Here is a 17,999-nt window from a genome sequence, read left to right as displayed (position 1 = left end):
TTTACACTTATACAACCCGTGTAATACACGGGGTTTTAACCTAGTTATTATATATAAGATAAAAAAAATGATTTAATCAATCATTTATATTTATATTTATACTAGAATTTTGACCATGCCGCGCGTTGCGGCGGCAAAATCACGCTTGTGACTCGGTTCGTGTCATTAACGTCGTTAGACAGCAATGTAAAGTAGTGATATATCGGTCCAATATCGCCGATAATATCATTACCGATATTTTGCACCGATGTCTAACCAGGGGACCGATAACCTATATATCTGCGGCATTAACTACATAGAATTTTTTTCTTAAGGTATGCAAATGGATCATATAGGAAAAAGAGAAAACTAACCATGCGATGAAGAAAATCTTGCTCTTTTGACAGTTCTCAGAGGTTACAAAGTCAAAGATTGCGTATCTGCAATCATTTTCGGGCAAAGCCGATGTAAAATCATCGTAACTTTCAGCAGGATTGCCAGTCTTCTCCACAACAACTTGAGTTTTCTTTTTGTCAATTTCGAAAATCATGTAACGGTGTGCCTTCTTTCTTTGTAGTTCCAAGAAGGTGCCTTTACAGTGAGCAGCAACACCCATTCTAGAAGAAGCATTCTTCTACGTATCAATAGTCTATGTGTAAGAATACATAGGAAAAATAATTCTCAAGTCATTCCCCAAAATCGCCATATAAACAAACAATAAGAATTCGTTTCATTGCAGCTACTACTGACGTGATTCTACAATACTTATTGTTTAACCACTATAAGAACCGATTGCACATCATCAAATCACTGGAAATTATATCTGACTTTGTAATGCGATAATCAAATACTCACGTACAATATGCAAAAGTATCAAACCTTAAACACATGTTCTTTAAGTGTAAAGTAGTCATTTGGAAAAAAAAAATTAAACTCGAGGCAGCGATTGATCAGCCGATCCGGAGCTCAAGTCTACTACAACTAACAAATTTTGCTCCAATTCAACATTAATGTTGTAATTTGTAAAATTCAAGTTTTTCTCACATACAGTTTTCAAAACTTTTTTTAACAGCAAAAAATCAAAATTTATCAACTAAAAATTCCCATGTATGATTGGCCAAAGATAACATAACATCAAGAATTAATAGTAAATAGTAATACCCTGCAAAATCAACTATGAAACCCTACTGAAAACCATTAACAAACATATATATTTTCCGTCAAAAAAAAAAGGTCAAGAATAAAACGTATATAATCGCTAAAGGTTCGAGCTCGGTTCGCGTAGTGTAAGAATCTACAATCTATAAGAATAATTTCAGAATTTCGCATTAATTAAATCTTTACCGGGTCTTTCGTCGACTAAGTTTGACCCAAAAGTTGACTGGGGTTGACCAGTTGGCTTTCGTTGACTGACTTTGACCGTGTCACGAACCCGAATCGCCCGAAACTGATCCGGACCGTAATCTGAACCAAACCACCAGTTGATTGTTGTTGACCGAACCGAAACCCGAAGCTTTGAACCAAAACTAAAATCATAAAAACCGAGTCACCGGAGTTAGACTTGTGCCCACGAAACAAAGAAAAATCAAACCTGCACTGAGCTTGTTTCCGTGAGGGCCGGACCGGAGTTCAGCAATCGAGCCAAGACCTGAAAACCACCACTGTCTTCCTCATCATCAACATCATCACGTCAATAGCAGACACATCTTCATCATCGTCAACATTAGCGGCACTCGCCGGAAGTCGACACCATCATCATTATTATCAACATCAGTTACCATAATCATCAATAATCACCGGAAAAAAAAAAGAATTTCGAGAAAGAAAGAACAGATGTTCTTACCGACGGAGTCACGGCTGCCGGAACTCTGAGGCACCACCGTCGCCGTCGAGAACCCCTGTCACCGGCCCCGTCACCGTCGCTCACGGCCACCGAAGCACCGTCTTGTGTTGTAGTTGATGAATCGGGGGCAGTGCGTAGAATCAACGCTTGTTTGATTTGAGTGGATGAAGATGAACTTGTAGATACTTGCGTTGTGGGTTCGATTAATCAAAGATCGGGATGAAAAGGACTGGAAGACACATGTTCGGTGGGAAGAAGATGGTTCAGGAAGAAAATGATGGGTAGCAATGGTATTTAAGAGATGAGAGAAAGGTCAGGTGTTTGTCTTATTACCACCGACCTTTCTCTTTAATATATATATAATTATGGTATATACATACATTTTTATATATTTATATATACACACACCACCATAATATCACTATAACTGATACGTACCTGCAGGCCACAACCATACCACAACTCCCATCCATGCAACCCACCTTTTAGTCATGAAGTCCACGTTCAAGCTTGTCTTTTGATTCTTAGTTTTGTAGTTCATTTAAGGTTTTTTCTGATTGGTTACTAATTAGTTAATTAATTAGTGGGTCATGACTTCAACATCTTTAGTGGGTAGTTATATTTGTAAGGCTATTTAAAGCCATTCAAAGTTTATTTTAGTAGAAATGAATTAAGCAAAGATTGAAGTTTCTTCTTTATCTTGTGTTCTTGGAGCTTGACCCCCTCTAAGGGTTATTTATCTTGGGAGATTGACCATCTCGAATCGGTCCCTATCATTTGGTGCTTTCATTCTCGATCATCATGCCTCCTCGTACAAGCTTCGAAGAAGGCATCACGACCTTAGTTGACATGGTCGGCCGACTAGTGACCCAACAAGAAGCTGTTGCCGCCCAACAAGCCTCGCATACCATGTCAATGCTTGACACCATGTGGAGTTTTCTCGCGGTACAACAGCAACAACTCTTGTTTCTTTGTGCCCGACTCGGCCTAGAACCTCCACCTCCATTGCCCGCTCGACCACCATCTCCACCGCCACTCGCCGCTCGTCCGCCACTACCACCTCCTCGACCGCCACTCAAGCCATTTGCTCCGAAGCCTTTCTTACATCAAATATCCACAACCGCATCCAAAAAACGCAGCCGTCAACACCAACAAGCAACCCCGCAAACCGCACCCAAAAGATCCTATTCTACCACCTCGCCCGCACCACAAATATCGCCCAAACCAAGCGCGAAATCTGCACCAAAACAAACCTTAGACGGAACCCATCGACACCCTTATTCACTCCCCAACACCACATGTGCACCTACCAAACATGCCACCAACAATAATAGCCACAACCCCCAAGTCTTGCTATTGCACAATGAGGAACTGAAGGCAACTGGAAGATGTGATTGGCGGCCTCCATGGCGCTACGTTATAACCGCACCAAATGCCCTTGGCAGAGTCGAATGGCGACCCCCATGGGGTGTTCCTACCGTCCTTGAGGACAAGGACGTTTTCGAGCGGTGGGCATTGATACGTACCTGCAGGCCACAACCATACCACAACTCCCATCCATGCAACCCACCTTTTAGTCATGAAGTCCACGTTCAAGCTTGTCTTTTGATTCTTAGTTTTGTAGTTCATTTAAGGTTTTTTCTGATTGGTTACTAATTAGTTAATTAATTAGTGGGTCATGACTTCAACATCTTTAGTGGGTAGTTATATTTGTAAGGCTATTTAAAGCCATTCAAAGTTTATTTTAGTAGAAATGAATTAAGCAAAGATTGAAGTTTCTTCTTTATCTTGTGTTCTTGGAGCTTGACCCCCTCTAAGGGTTATTTATCTTGGGAGATTGACCATCTCGAATCGGTCCCTATCAATAACCACCTTCCACCGCCACCATCATGAAAATTTGGATTTGTGTGTAACAAAGAAGTTCTTCCATTGTTGTCCGATTCATTTGGATCAAGACCTTTTTTAACAACCTTTGCAACAAATGATCACCACCTCCACGTGTAGCAAACAACTGACTTTACAGCAAGTCCATCTTCCCATGAGCCATCATTTTCTCCATCTCTAACAAGAGGAGATTGTCCATCGTAATGGTCCCATCACCGACATGGCTTTGAACGATGTTCAAGAACGTCGTCCGGATCAACCTTAATAACGTGCTTAATATTTTGGTACAGGTTGTGAATAGTTGAGGTTTGTAACAAAGAACCCCGATCTCACCACAAAGATCACCGGGTCTTGGTACGCCTATGACGTGTTCAACTCCGTTTTTCATAACAAACAGTTCCTGAATAAATTATCAGAAAGGGCTCATCCGCTATAGTAAATCAATTCATTTTCATATATAAATATGAAATTAGTATTGAACACTCACCACTGTTCCTGTAACAAGTATGTAGAAATCTGTAGGTGCTTCATTCTACAAAATAACATATTTTTTGGAGGAAAGTGTTCAACTTTCATTTCCGAGGCCTTCAAATATATTCATTCACATTAATAATCCGAAGCTGGATGGCAGCTTCATAAATATATTGGTTTGGTAAGGGTAAGTGGGGTAAGTGACGGAAGATACCAGCCGAAAGAGCACATCATTGGACACGCCATGAAACAAGCAGGCTCTGGCAAGAGTTCCATGGTGGATTATGGTGGTGGCGGAGGTGGAATGTAGTTATAGTGGTGTTATTGTGGTGTGTGTATATATAAATATATAAAAATGTATGTATATGCTATAATATAAATATAAATGACTGAGTAAAACAAATTTTTTTTATCTTTTATATAAGAGTTAATTACTGTTTTCGTCCCTGTGTTTGTCAAAAATCATTATTTCAGTCCATTAGTTTAAAAATTGCGATTTCAGTCCATGTGGTTTCACTTTCGTAACCATTTCAGTCCATCTTGTAACTATTTCAGTCCCTGTACTAACAAAATAAATTGATTGAAATTGTTACGAAAGTGAAACCACAGAGACTGAAATGGTTATGAAAGAAACCACAGGGACTGAAATCGCAATTTTTAAACTAATGGACTGAAATAACGATTTTTGACAAACACTTGGACGAAAACAATAATTAACTCTTTATATAATAATACCAAGGGCATTATAGTCTTGTTATTAAGACTTAACGACCTACACTAACGGTGTTTGTGGTGTGGACTGAAACTATTAGAGTCAATAAACTAATGAACGATAAATGCAATTTTGAAACTACTGGACTTAGAGTGTTAAAACCAACAAACCACAAGGACGAAAATTGAGGTTTACTCTAGTTAGTAAATAGAAATTTAAGATGTTAAAGGTGGGAGGCTAAAACTTAGAAATTACAGAGTTATGGATAGGAAACGATAAAAAAAACAAAGAAAGAACCCAACGAGTTAAGTGTGTGTTTTTTAAATGTGATGAAGACAAACGTAAAGGAGCCCTAAATTAGTGTGAGAAAATCTTAGCCCCATTAATAATAAGTAATTGCACGTATTCGCCTTCCGTTATAATTAATGCGTATAGTTTCAACCACTAAGTTTTCACTGGATTTTTGCTAGATTATTACAAATGATGTTAGTATAAGTATAATTTGATATAAAGGTTTATTATTGATTACATAGGACATTGAGGCACATGCATACTAAGTGCTCATGCTAAAAATTTGTTAATTTCAACACATCAAGTAAAATTGTGCTTTAAAGATATTAATGTTAACAGGATAGACAGTGACGAAAGGTAATTTAGGGTTTTAATACCAAACTCTGCTTCTCATCTTCTCATCCTTTTCTCTTGATTAGTGTATATTAGGGATTTTTTCCACTGTTTCTTCTGTAAAGTCAAGCTCCAGCTTAGAGAGATGGATAGAGAGTGGGTGTTTGGGTTAGCTTATTTTGGAGCAACTTATAACTTATTGACTTATAAAAGTTAATAAGTTATTTTTAGAGTGTTTGGTTTAATTTATAAAAGTTATTTTTGTGTGTGGAGAAGTTGTTTTGGAGAAGTTAGAAATTCTAACTTATAACTTATGACTTATATAAGTTAATAAGTTGTTTTTGAGAAGGAATCCCAAACACAGAGAACGCAGTGATAGAAGGGGAGTGATAGAGAGAGGAGCGGCGGTGATGGAGGAACCGGCCATTGTCTTCCGCCGGCCACCCTCTTCGCCTTCGGTCAGACCGGTGGTCACAATAATGTTATCGGTGGTAGCTGAAGCCGACAATGACGGCTGGGGGTTCTAGGGTTCCGACGAGGGTTCCGGTGACACTCATCGGATGATCTAGAGAAAGAACAGGAGACTTGAAGGTGATTTTGAACAACCACAATCTTAGAGACTTGAATTAGTGTTCGGTGAAGTTGACTAGGTTTCCGACGAGATTCCGGTAAGCCCTTTGCGTCTGCTTGTCATCATTTTTTCTGTAGGTAGGCTCATATAGTAATAATCGAAAATATTTTGACTGATGAGAGTAAGCCCACCGTCTGCGACGGTGATTTCGCCTGATGAATGGGTCGTTACTGGGTGTCTTTGGGCGGTGGCCTCCTCTCTCCATCTCTTCGCTTCTTTGTATTCCACTTTGGTTTTTTTGCCCTAATTTCAGACGAGAGAGAGAGACGTGAGAGCAGGGGAGACGTCGTGCACCAGCTGCGGAGCGCGGTGGCTGGCCACCGCAGAAGGCGGTCAGCTTTTGGCCCCTTCGTTACCGGTCATCCATGAAACCGACTTTTCTTGACGATGAGGACTACCACAATCACGGTTGCGAATGAGCGAAACAGAACAATGTAGCATCGACTAGGTAGCTTATTTCTATATTTTTTTCCGATCTTTTTGGTTACACTTTGTTTGATGATTGTTTAAGAGAATTGAGTTTCTGAGGTGGAATTTTCATGTGATTGATGTTTGATGTCTATGTTCTTGATTGAATCTGATCCCAAAATGAATTAATCACAATCATTTTTTGTTTCTCTGAATCCATATTTTGATGAATTTCTCCAAAGTCTTCGTTTTTTAGATGGTTGCTTCAGTTTGGAACCTTTGCTTTCTTATGATCCTTAGCTAAAGTTGCTATGGAATCCGGCCTTGGTATGTTCACCAAGGTATCTTCTCTTTTTCCTTCGGTGACCTAAAAAAAGGTATATTGATATATTGAGTGGACTCCCCTCTAGATGCAGGAATAGCGACATGGACTAAATGCCCAGTCCAAGCCAGGGAACTTACACCATCTTAGATTCCTCGCATAAAATTGTTGAACCTGTTCTGAAATTGCGGAACATATCCCTCACTAAATTCTTTCAAATATTGCCACAAGACTCTCACTTTGTACAACTTTGTTCAAATTAAAAGGAAGAGGGAGAGATAGAAAACTCAAGGAATAGAAAGACAGATTGAGAGAGAAAGAGATAGAGATGAGAGAGAGTGAAAAGGGAGGGTCGGCTATGGTGGTTCTGCGGCTGCGCCGTGGTGGCAACACCACCGTTCAGGCGCGTGGTTTGTACATCCGAGCGGCACATGGTATCCTGCCAGACCATCTGTAGGTTTCTTTAGAGTCCTATTAGTGCCTTTGGTTTTATGCTGAAATGTTCCTAATATTTAATGCAATTCATTGTGCTTAGGTCTTAGCATGTTGACATATCTTATTAAGAGCCATCTTCATGAATCATGATCAAACAATAAATATTCATTACTGAAGTGGGTTTCTTCCTAAAGTGTTATTTTTCTGTTAGTTAAATGCAAGTTTATTTTCACTTGTCTGCAGATTGTAAATACTTGAAACTATTAGAACTGGTGAAGTTGAAGATTAAATTATGCATGTATATAAATGTGAGTGATCACTCTGTCTTCACTTTGCTTAGTGTTTCCGGAAATTTTAAGTTAATCTGGATGGTTAAGTGACTCTCTAGCACCTAATATCTAACTAGGATTAAATAGACACACAAGCTGTTCATTCCAAGTTTAAACATATAAAGTGTATATTTTTTTATAATGAGAATGCAAACTTACTACAACATTAAGGGATTATTCTGTTGGATCATGGCAAATGTTTTGTTACTACCACATTAAGGGATTGGTCCGATGGATGATAGTAAATGTTTTGTTACCGGATAGCTTGCATTGTTTCCCAACGTGGCATTACATACACATTGCAAAACCCGCCTTTCCCAACATGGCATTACATGCACATTGCAAGATCCGCCGCGAAGCGCGGGTCCATTTACTAGTTATATTAATAACTTGGTTATTTAGGATTTAAATAATAGTGATGATTTTATATTGAACTAGCCCAAATTTGATGATTTTGCTAACCAAGTGGTCAACCATGGTTTCAAATGACTTCAAACATGTTCATTAGGCATTCGAACTAAAATATTGGTGCAAAAGGTTATGCAACTTTGAGTTGTGGTTTTACTAATACATGGTAATTTATGAAATTGAGGTGAACATTTACTAAACTGTGTAATTACACAAGCTAAATGATGTGTGTAAAATGCAACATATAAATTACATCAAATAAGTCATAAAACTAACCCTTTTTAAGTACTAATGTTGGAAAAAGAGTGTTTTTGTCTTCCTTTTGTATTTTCAGGATGAAATGAGCTCAAATTCACAAAAGAAGCAAAAAGACAGTCAATTCTAACACAAATACAAGAAAAGGAATAAAAGTAGACTGCCCGAACCCTCAACGGCATCTCCCCAAGCAAAGAAGAGAAATCAGAAGCCTGAACACGCCCCGTGCTCAGCCAGCACGGGGCCGTGCCCAAGAAGCAGCAGAAAAGACAAACCTGTAGAAGCTTCTATTGCCCACCACGGGGCCGTGTCCAGTGAGCACGGGGGCGTGGCGAAAGTACAGCAGGTGCATTAATTGTAATTGCGAATTACAATTAATGAAGAGAGAGAGTGTCAGACGGGCACGGGGCCGTGCCCAGCGGACACGGGGCCGTGCCCACCCTTCTGTTCAGCCTATAAATAGGAGTGCTTGGCTTCATTCCAATCCATCCCTTGGCACACCACCTCTCTCACACTTCATCCACCACCCACCACCACCATAACACCATCATCCACCACCATCATCCATTGTCCATCGTAGAGTGTGTGAGTCGTCTCGGGATCCAAGATTGATTGTAAGAGTTCTTGACAATCAAGGCCATGTTTGCCTAAGTCTCTTACATCATTTGGTGAAGACAAGTGTTTAGTATAATACTTTTTATTTTTAATTTTTTGCACTTTTTATTTGGTTTTGTATTAATGACTTTAATAACTAGTTACTTATGTTGAAGGTGATCTTTCCTTATCGTTTGTCCGTGGTGTCTTGGAATTATTTTACTGTCTATATAAAATAAAAGATTTTCACCATTCATATCTCCACGGTCTATATGGAGGTATGTTGGCTACTTGGTCGGGGGTTAAGGGAACGGTTTGGTAAGGGTCTTGCCCTTGTTCAGCGTTTAGAGGTCCTGCAAGGGACCTGGGTCAAATTTAGTAGGATCTCCTTCAATACCCATAGGTATTGGATGGCGGGGATCCAAACTCTTTGACCCCCTCATAAGTTAACTACTATTAATACTATAACCCGGCTATTTAAGACTGTATCCCTGCTGACTCAGACTACTTAGTCGAGGGTAACGTCACCGCCAAAAGCGGGGCCTACCATAATTTGCATTAATAACTTAATTCATTATCTTCCAATAATCCAACCTTTTAGGATTGTATCCTTGCTGACTCAAACTACTGGGTTGAGGGTAACGTCGCCTTCAAAAGAGGGGCCTACTACAATAACTAAGATAATATCTTAAACAAGTGCAAAAGTGCGAAAATAATCAAAGGTTATACTAATACACGAGTCGGATCCAAGTGATTCATCTTGTCTATCTGTTTTTATTTTATTTTTATTTTTCAGCATTTAGTTAGTTTTTATTTTCTTAGTTTAAAAACATTTTTCTAACTTTTTGATTTGATTAGACGTTGAGGATAAACCGGTATTAAAAGCTCTTGTGTCCTTGGACGACCTCGGTATCTTACCAACACTATACTACGTCCACGATGGGTGCACTTGCCCATATGTGTGTTTAGTGTTAGTGAATATCGTGTTTTATAAATTTAAAACTTGGCTAAAGGTGTAAAAAAAGGGCTTAATGATATATCTAAATTATATTACACTACACACGCATCACTAAATAATCCCCACAAGTGAAACAGAGTATATTAGGTATTTGGATGGTGTTTGTTTAAAAAAAATATGCGGTGTGACAACTCGAATTCTAGACCTACTTTATGAACCGTATGTGAACATGTTATGATTTTACGGGCTTTAATTTATATGAATGATACGTTATTGTGTGCCTTATGTGTATATATGTTATGTGAATGTACACGAACCCAAACCACACAACTGATCCGATCGCATAACATTACAACCGAGTACACGAGCCCTTTGGGCCACACCTTGCTCACGGAACCACTAGGTAGCCGAGTGGGCTCGGCCCACTCCCCCACTCGCAACACAAAACCAGAATTAAGGGTTCTGTTTCTTTGTTTTTGGCAAAACACAAACACACACACCAAACTCTCTCCCTCTCTCTCTCGGAATCGTCTCTCTCTCGGACCGGAGATCGCACCTTTGAAGTTCTCGGCTCCGTCTTTTGTTTACATCTCGGTTAGTATTTAATAGTGTGATTCTATGATTGTATGACTTGGTATGTGTTGTTGGTATTTGGAATTCATGATCGATTAGGGTGTATGCTAATATATAGAATTACCTTCGGTGATATATGTTGATGTGCTAGAACAGAACCGAATTATATATTACTGATTAGTCGATGTTCTTAGTGTTAAATCGGCTGAATTGCTTGTGCTTGTAACCGGCTATGTGTGTGCATTGACTTAATCGGATTAATTGATTTATTCCGGCTATATGGTTATATGAATTGCTATGATTCTGCTCGTATGTTAAAATATGTTCATGTATGTTCGGTTAGGGTTCGTGATAAGAATATGTGAATTATCCTTGTTTGATCTATAAAGTTCCCGGATAGAAACTGTTAATTGATTTGATTTTTGGAAACTATTGATGATAATTGGTACGTATAACTGAACTGTATGAAATCAGGGAAAACTGTTACATCCTTGATTGCGACCTAGATTGCGAGTCAGAAACCCATTGTCTCGACTCGAGACTACAACAGCATGAACCGAAACCATGGTTGCGAGTCCCGTTGCGACTCGTAACCAGGCCATGACAAGCCGAGACCGGGGTTGCGAGTCCCATTACGACTCGTAACCGGACCTTAACAACCCGAGACCACCTGTTGCGACTCGTAACCAGTGGTTGCGACTCGTAATCCTCTGTTGCGACTCGAGATCGTCGGTTGCGACTCGAGATCAGTTTTTCACGCACATTGTTTTGGGCCTACACTGTCACGGGCCCAATCTTATGACTGTTATGTTATTGGACTGCTTATCTGTTTGGGCCGAACACTTGGATCCTGTTTAACTGATTGTTATTGGACTGCTATGAAATATGTGTGAATTGCCATGATCAATACGTGTTAGAAACCTACGTGCGGTATACGAACCTAACTTGCATAAGTAACCATGATAGGACGTGGTTGATCTCTTACTTGTATACTTGAGCATTTTATTGTCTGCCGAGCAAACCCAGGTGAGTTCACACAGCCAAGGCATGGGATTCCCGGGTTGGGAATTGGGTTGGATATGAATTGATATGGAATGATTACTCGTACTTACGCATTCACTAGACTATAGACCATCGTCCTCAGGATAGTCAGGACACGTTACGTAAAGCCTACGTAACCCAGTATTTGCCATTTGTCTCCCGGGTCGGGAGGACACGTTACGTAAAGCCTACGTAACCCAATACCATCTACTGGCTTCCGGATCGGAAGGCCACGCTGCGTAAAGCCTACGTAGCCCCCACGCGTACCATGTCCTCGGGGAAGGGCACGTCACGTAAAGCCTACGTGACCCTGTACGTTTTCCTGTTTTCGGTAAAGAAGAACACATGGTCGGAAGTTAGTCTAGTAAGTACCACTAATGAGAAGCCCTCATTAGCCAGGATAAACATGGGAAGCCCCCACCAGTAATATGAACACAAGGTTCGGGAAGCCCCCACCTTTAGTACACACTAGTATGGGAAACCCCCACTAGTTGAACATACGCACTATACTATGAACTTACTTTCTGTGAACTCGCTCAACTAGTTTGTTGATTATTTGCTGCATGCCTTGCAGGACCTTAGGTACATTATGGAGCTTGCACAGGGAGGAGCAGGTCGTTGTGGGATACGGATCATGAACTTTATCTGAACTTATAACTATTTTGAGATTACATACTATGCTTCCGCTACTTAAACGATGTTTGGTTTTGAAACATCAATCATGTCATGATGATTTACATTAATTACTTTTATTATTAAATGCTATGTTTGATATGATTGATGGCTTGATCCTGGTCAGTCACGCTCCCAAGCGGTGGTACTCCGCGGGTGGATTTTGGGGGTGTGACAGATTGGTATCAGAGCCATTGGTTATAGAGAACTTGGTTTTAATATGGGAAAACGTTTTTATTAAAACCGGACTATAACCAGTACAGTGCTCTCAACGATCCACAACGACGCTTCGCTCCACGTGCAAGACTCGACATCCTAGGTAATAAGGTTTATGTTTATTGCCTGTTTGCTAGGACTGCTTAGAACTTTGCTCGCATTACGTTTAGATACACATGATACTATAGCATGAGAAACCCTACGTGCTTACACTTTTCTGTCATCGCCCTATTCGCGAACCATTCTTACCTATGCTATTTGTTACAATGAAGATCATGTCTGGACGAATCAACATGACACAAGCCCAGCTAGAGGCTCTCGTTCAAGCTCAAGTTGCTGCGGCAGTTGCAGCAGCTCAAGCAGGTAGTATATCCTGCAGTATAGGCACACACTAGGATCTTTAGATCCTACATTAACTCTCGTATTTAACTTCGTCCTATTCGTACACAATAGGTCAACACGCGCAACAGCCTGTCTGCACTTTCAAGAACTTCATGGACTGTCGTCCAAATTCCTTCAGCGGCACAGAGGGGGCAGTGGGACTCCTCCATTGGTTTGAAAAGCTAGAATCAGTATTCGAAATGTGCGAGTGCCCTGAGGCTCGCAAGGTCAAGTTTGCCACCGGCACCTTGGAAGGAATAGCATTGACTTGGTGGAACGCCCAAGTTCAAATCTTAGGGTTGGCAGCAGCTAACGCCACCCCATGGAACGATTTCAAGGAACTCATCAAGCGTGAGTACTGTACGCGTGAAGATATTCACAAGCTGGAAGACGAGTTGTATAATCTGAAAATGGTTGGATCAGAGATCGAAGCGTATACTAAACGGTCGAATGAGCTGGCCGTTCTGTGTCCAACTATGGTGGACCCTCCATACAAGCGCATTGAGATGTATCTCAAGGGATTGGCGCCCGAAATTCAGAGCCACGTGACGTCGGCTAATCTTGACAACATCCAGGAAATCCAGCGTCTCGCTCATCGCATCACCGACCAGGCGGTGGATCAGAACAGACTGCCTAAGCGTGTCAACGCTACTGCTACAGTCACTCCATCAGTTACTCCTGCTACTACTAGCGAAAGCAAAAGAAAATGGGATGGAGATTCTAGTAAAGGTTCAGCATCTGTTCAGCCACAATCTCAGCAGCAGAAGAATGACCACTATCAGAGTCCCAGTCAGCAATCTTCTAGTGGCCACCGGCAGAGGAGATATCAGGGAAGTCAACCTAAGTGCTACAATTGCCACAGACATCACAATGGCCCGTGTAACAAGGGTCGTTGTCAAAGGTGTCTTAAGATGGGTCACGAGGCCAAAGACTGTAGAAGTCCACGGCCTGCGAATCAGAATCAGCAGCCTCAGCAACCCGCTCCACAGAACCAGCAGCAGCAGCAGCAGCCACAGCGTGGAAACCGGGGATGTTTCCAGTGTGGGGCTGAAGGTCATTTCAAACGAGATTGCCCTCAGTTGAACCAGAACCAGAACCGCAACAACAACAATCAGGGCAACGGGAACAACAATGGGGGAAACAACAACAACGGCAATGAAGCTCGTGGTCGTGCATTCGTACTAGGTCGAGGCGACGCAGTGAACGATCCCAACGTGGTTATGGGTAAGTTTCTCCTCGACAATATTTACGTTACTGTTTTGTTTGATTCGGGTGCGGATACAAGCTATATGTCTGTGAAAATGTGTCAACTGCTAAAACGTGCACCAACACTTTTACCCACCAACCATGTAGTAGAGTTAGCTAATGGTAAAAGTCTAGAAGCCACGCACGTAGTTCAGGGTTGTAATCTTATCCTAGCTGGCCAAGCCTTCTCTATTGATCTCATTCCCATAGTTTTGGGTAGTTTCGACGTCGTGATTGGGATGGATTGGTTATCCCAACACCAGGCAGAAATCTTATGCAGTGAGAAGATTATTCGCATTCCTCGTTCTGGTCAGGAACCTCTCGAAGTTCAAGGTGACAAGAGTGGTGCTGTGGTTGGCATCATCTCTTTCTTGAAGGCTCAGAAATGTTTACGAAAGGGCACACTGCCATTCTGGCACTCGTTACAGATGCATCAGCAAAGGAAAAGAAATTGGAGGATATTCCAATTGTACGTGATTACCCTCAGGTGTTTCCTGAAGACTTACCTGGCTTACCGCCTCATCGTCAGGTCGAATTCCAAATCGAGCTCGCTCCAGGAGCAGCACCCATAGCTCGCGCGCCATATCGTCTAGCTCCATCAGAATTGGAGGAACTGTCTAAGCAACTGCAGGAACTCTTGGAAAAGGGTTTCATTCGTCCAAGCTCTTCGCCTTGGGGAGCTCCAGTACTTTTCGTGAAAAAGAAAGACGGTACGTTCAGGATGTGCATCGACTACCGTGAACTCAACAAGATGACGGTGAAGAACCGTTATCCTCTTCCGCGCATCGACGACTTATTCGACCAGTTGCAAGGGTCGTGTTACTATTCGAAGATAGACTTAAGGTCAGGGTATCATCAGCTGAGAGTCCGGGATGAGGACGTCTCCAAGACAGCCTTCAGAACTCGTTACGGTCACTACGAGTTTCTCGTCATGCCATTCGGGTTAACGAACGCGCCTGCTGTATTTATGGATCTTATGAACAGGGTGTGCAAACCCTATCTTGACAAGTTCGTCATTGTTTTCATCGACGACATCCTGATTTACTCCAAGAGTTAGGAGGAGCACGAGCAGCATCTTCGCCTTATATTGGAACTTCTTCGGAAGGAACAGCTGTACGCCAAGCTTTCTAAATGCGACTTCTGGCTTCGTGAAGTCCACTTCTTAGGCCACGTGGTGAACAAGGATGGGATCCATGTCGATCCATCCAAGGTAGATTCGATCAGGAACTGGCCTGCACCGCGAACGCCAACGGAAATACGCCAATTTTTGGGTCTGGCAGGTTACTACAGACGGTTTATCAAGGATTTCTCAAAGATTGCTCAGCCGCTTACGCTACTGACACAGAAGGGTGTCACCTATCGCTGGGGAGAGCCCCAGGAGACTGCTTTTCAGCACTTAAAGGATAGACTTTGCAGTGCACCAATCCTCTCTTTGCCAGAGGGCACGGATGACTTCGTGGTTTATTGTGATGCATCCATTCGGGGACTTGGATGTGTGTTAATGCAGCGCGACAAGGTTATCGCTTATGCCTCTCGTCAACTTAAGGTACATGAACGCAACTACACGACGCACGATTTAGAGCTGGGAGCTGTTGTTTTCCCGCTTAAGATATGGCGACACTACCTGTACGGTACCAGGTGCACGATTTACACCGATCACAGGAGTCTCGAGCATATCCTTAAGCAGAAGGATTTGAACATGCGTCAACGACGATGGGTTGAATTACTTAACGACTACGAATGCGCCATCAAGTATCATCCAGGCAAAGCCAATGTTGTGGCTGACGCTCTAAGTCGAAAGGACACCTTACCGAAGCGCGTGCGAGCGCTACAGCTTACGATTCAGTCTAACCTTCCAGCACAGATACGAAATGCTCAGGTAGAAGCATTGAAGCCCGAAAACGTCAAGGCCGAAGCCTTACGCGGCTCACGACAACAAATGGAACAAAAGGAAGACGGCGCCTACTATGTAACGGGCCGGATTTGGGTCCCTCTCTATGGCGGTTTACGCGAACTTGTAATGGATGAAGCTCACAAGTCTCGCTACTCGGTACATCCAGGGTCGGATAAAATGTACCACGATATCAGCACTACTTATTGGTGGCCTAGTATGAAGGCCCACATCGCTACATACGTTGGAAAATGCTTGACCTGTGCGAGAGTCAAGGTTGAATATCAGAAACCAGCTGGCCTACTTCAGCAGCCCAAGATACCGCAATGGAAATGGGAAGAAATTTCCATGGATTTCGTTACAGGCCTACCTAGATCCCAGCGTGGGAACGATACGATATGGGTGATCGTGGATCGACCCACTAAGTCTGCACACTTCCTACCTATAAAGGAAACGGATAAGTTCTCCACTCTCGCAGACGTATACCTCAAAGAAGTTGTTTCGAGGCACGGGGTGCCCACGTCCATCATTTCGGATCGCGATGCACGATTCACGTCAGAACTATGGCAAGCGATGCACAAATCTTTCGGCTCACGGTTAGACATGAGCACAGCATATCATCCTCAGACGGATGGGCAGTCTGAGCGAACGATTCAAACACTAGAAGACATGCTTCGGGCATGCGTCATCGATTTCGGCAACGGCTGGGAAAAGCACCTCCCTTTGGTGGAGTTTTCTTACAATAATAGTTATCACACCAGCATCCAAGCCGCTCCATTCGAGGCATTATACGGACGTAAATGCCGGTCACCTCTCTGTTGGGCAGAGGTGGGGGATAGTCAGATTACGGGTCCAGAGATTGTAGTGGACGCCACAGAAAAGATAGCACAGATACGACAACGCATGGCGGCAGCACGCGACCGTCAGAAAGCCTACGCGGACAAGCGTAGAAAGCCTTTGGAATTTCAGGTCGGGGACCGGGTTTTACTAAAAGTTTCACCCTGGAAGGGTGTGGTACGTTTTGGTAAAAGGGGCAAACTGAATCCGCGGTACGTCGGACCATTCGAAATCTTAGAAAAGATTGGCAAGGTAGCCTACAAGTTGAACCTACCAGCTGAACTCGGAGCAGTTCACAATGTCTTTCACGTATCGAACTTAAAGAAGTGCCTATCATATGAAACCCTCATCATTCCTTTTAAGGAACTCACTATCGACGAGCGGTTGCAGTTCGTCGAGGAACCAGTAGAAATCACGGACCGGGATGTGAAGGTCCTCAAAAACAAGAGAATCCCTCTTGTTCGAGTTCGTTGGAACTCCAAACGTGGCCCAGAGTACACCTGGGAACGCGAAGACAGGATGACAGAAAAGTACCCCCAGTTATTCGAAACCAATGCAACCACTACTGAGGCTGAAGCTACTACTTCGGAATTTCGGGACGAAATTCCAGATCAACGGGGGGAGGATGTGACACCCCAGGAAAACCAGTGAACGCTATAACTTACCTAGCTTCCTCAGTGAGTGCATACCAAATTTCGGGACGAAATTTCCAATTAGTTGGGGATAATGTGACAACTCGAATTCTAGACCTACTTTATGAACCGTATGTGAACATGTTATGATTTTACGGGCTTTAATTTATATGAATGATACGTTATTGTGTGCCTTATGTGTATATATGTTATGTGAATGTACACGACCCCAAACCACACAACTGATCCGATCGCATAACATTACAACCGAGTACACGAGCCCTTTGGGCCACACCTTGCTCACGGAACCACTAGGTAGCCGAGTGGGCTCGGCCCACTCCCCCACTCGCAACACAAAACCAGAATTAAGGGTTCTGTTTCTTTGTTTTTGGCAAAACACAAACACACATACCAAACTCTCTCCCTCTCTCTCTCGGAATCGTCTCTCTCTCGGACCAGAGATCGCACCTTTGAAGTTCTCGGCTCCGTCTTTTGTTTACATCTCGGTTAGTATTTAATAGTGTGATTCTATGATTGTATGACTTGGTATGTGTTGTTGGTATTTGGAATTCATGATCGATTAGGGTGTATGCTAATATATAGAATTACCTTCGGTGATATATGTTGATGTGCTAGAACAGAACCGAATTATATATTA

At 42.4% G+C, this 17,999-nt stretch overlaps 2 long non-coding RNA genes across 7 annotated transcripts; one reads left to right on the top strand and one right to left on the bottom strand.

Annotated features, from left to right (window-relative positions):
• Positions 1–332: 332 nt before the first annotated feature.
• Positions 333–2,161, bottom strand: LOC110938063. Of its 6 annotated transcripts, none has more exons than XR_004890885.1 (4): positions 1,823–2,156; positions 1,571–1,685; positions 1,324–1,505; positions 333–613 (listed from the first exon to the last, which is right to left on the bottom strand). It is a non-coding gene; the product is annotated as an uncharacterized LOC110938063 (long non-coding RNA). The 6 variants fall into 6 exon arrangements; XR_004890886.1 differs by having other exon boundaries at positions 333–610; XR_002591172.2 differs by having other exon boundaries at positions 333–628; positions 1,571–2,161.
• A 3,600-nt stretch (positions 2,162–5,761) lies between these two features.
• On the top strand, positions 5,762–6,700 carry LOC118491224. The gene is made up of 2 exons (XR_004890884.1): positions 5,762–6,181; positions 6,398–6,700. It is a non-coding gene; the product is annotated as an uncharacterized LOC118491224 (long non-coding RNA).
• The last annotated feature ends 11,299 nt before the right edge of the window (positions 6,701–17,999 follow it).

The sequence above is a fragment of the Helianthus annuus genome, chromosome 4, assembly GCF_002127325.2.
Source record: "Helianthus annuus cultivar XRQ/B chromosome 4, HanXRQr2.0-SUNRISE, whole genome shotgun sequence".
Classification (NCBI taxonomy): domain Eukaryota; kingdom Viridiplantae; phylum Streptophyta; class Magnoliopsida; order Asterales; family Asteraceae; genus Helianthus; species Helianthus annuus.
The sequence above is the reverse complement of the archived record's forward strand: the minus strand, read 5'-3'. Positions and strand labels throughout refer to the sequence as shown.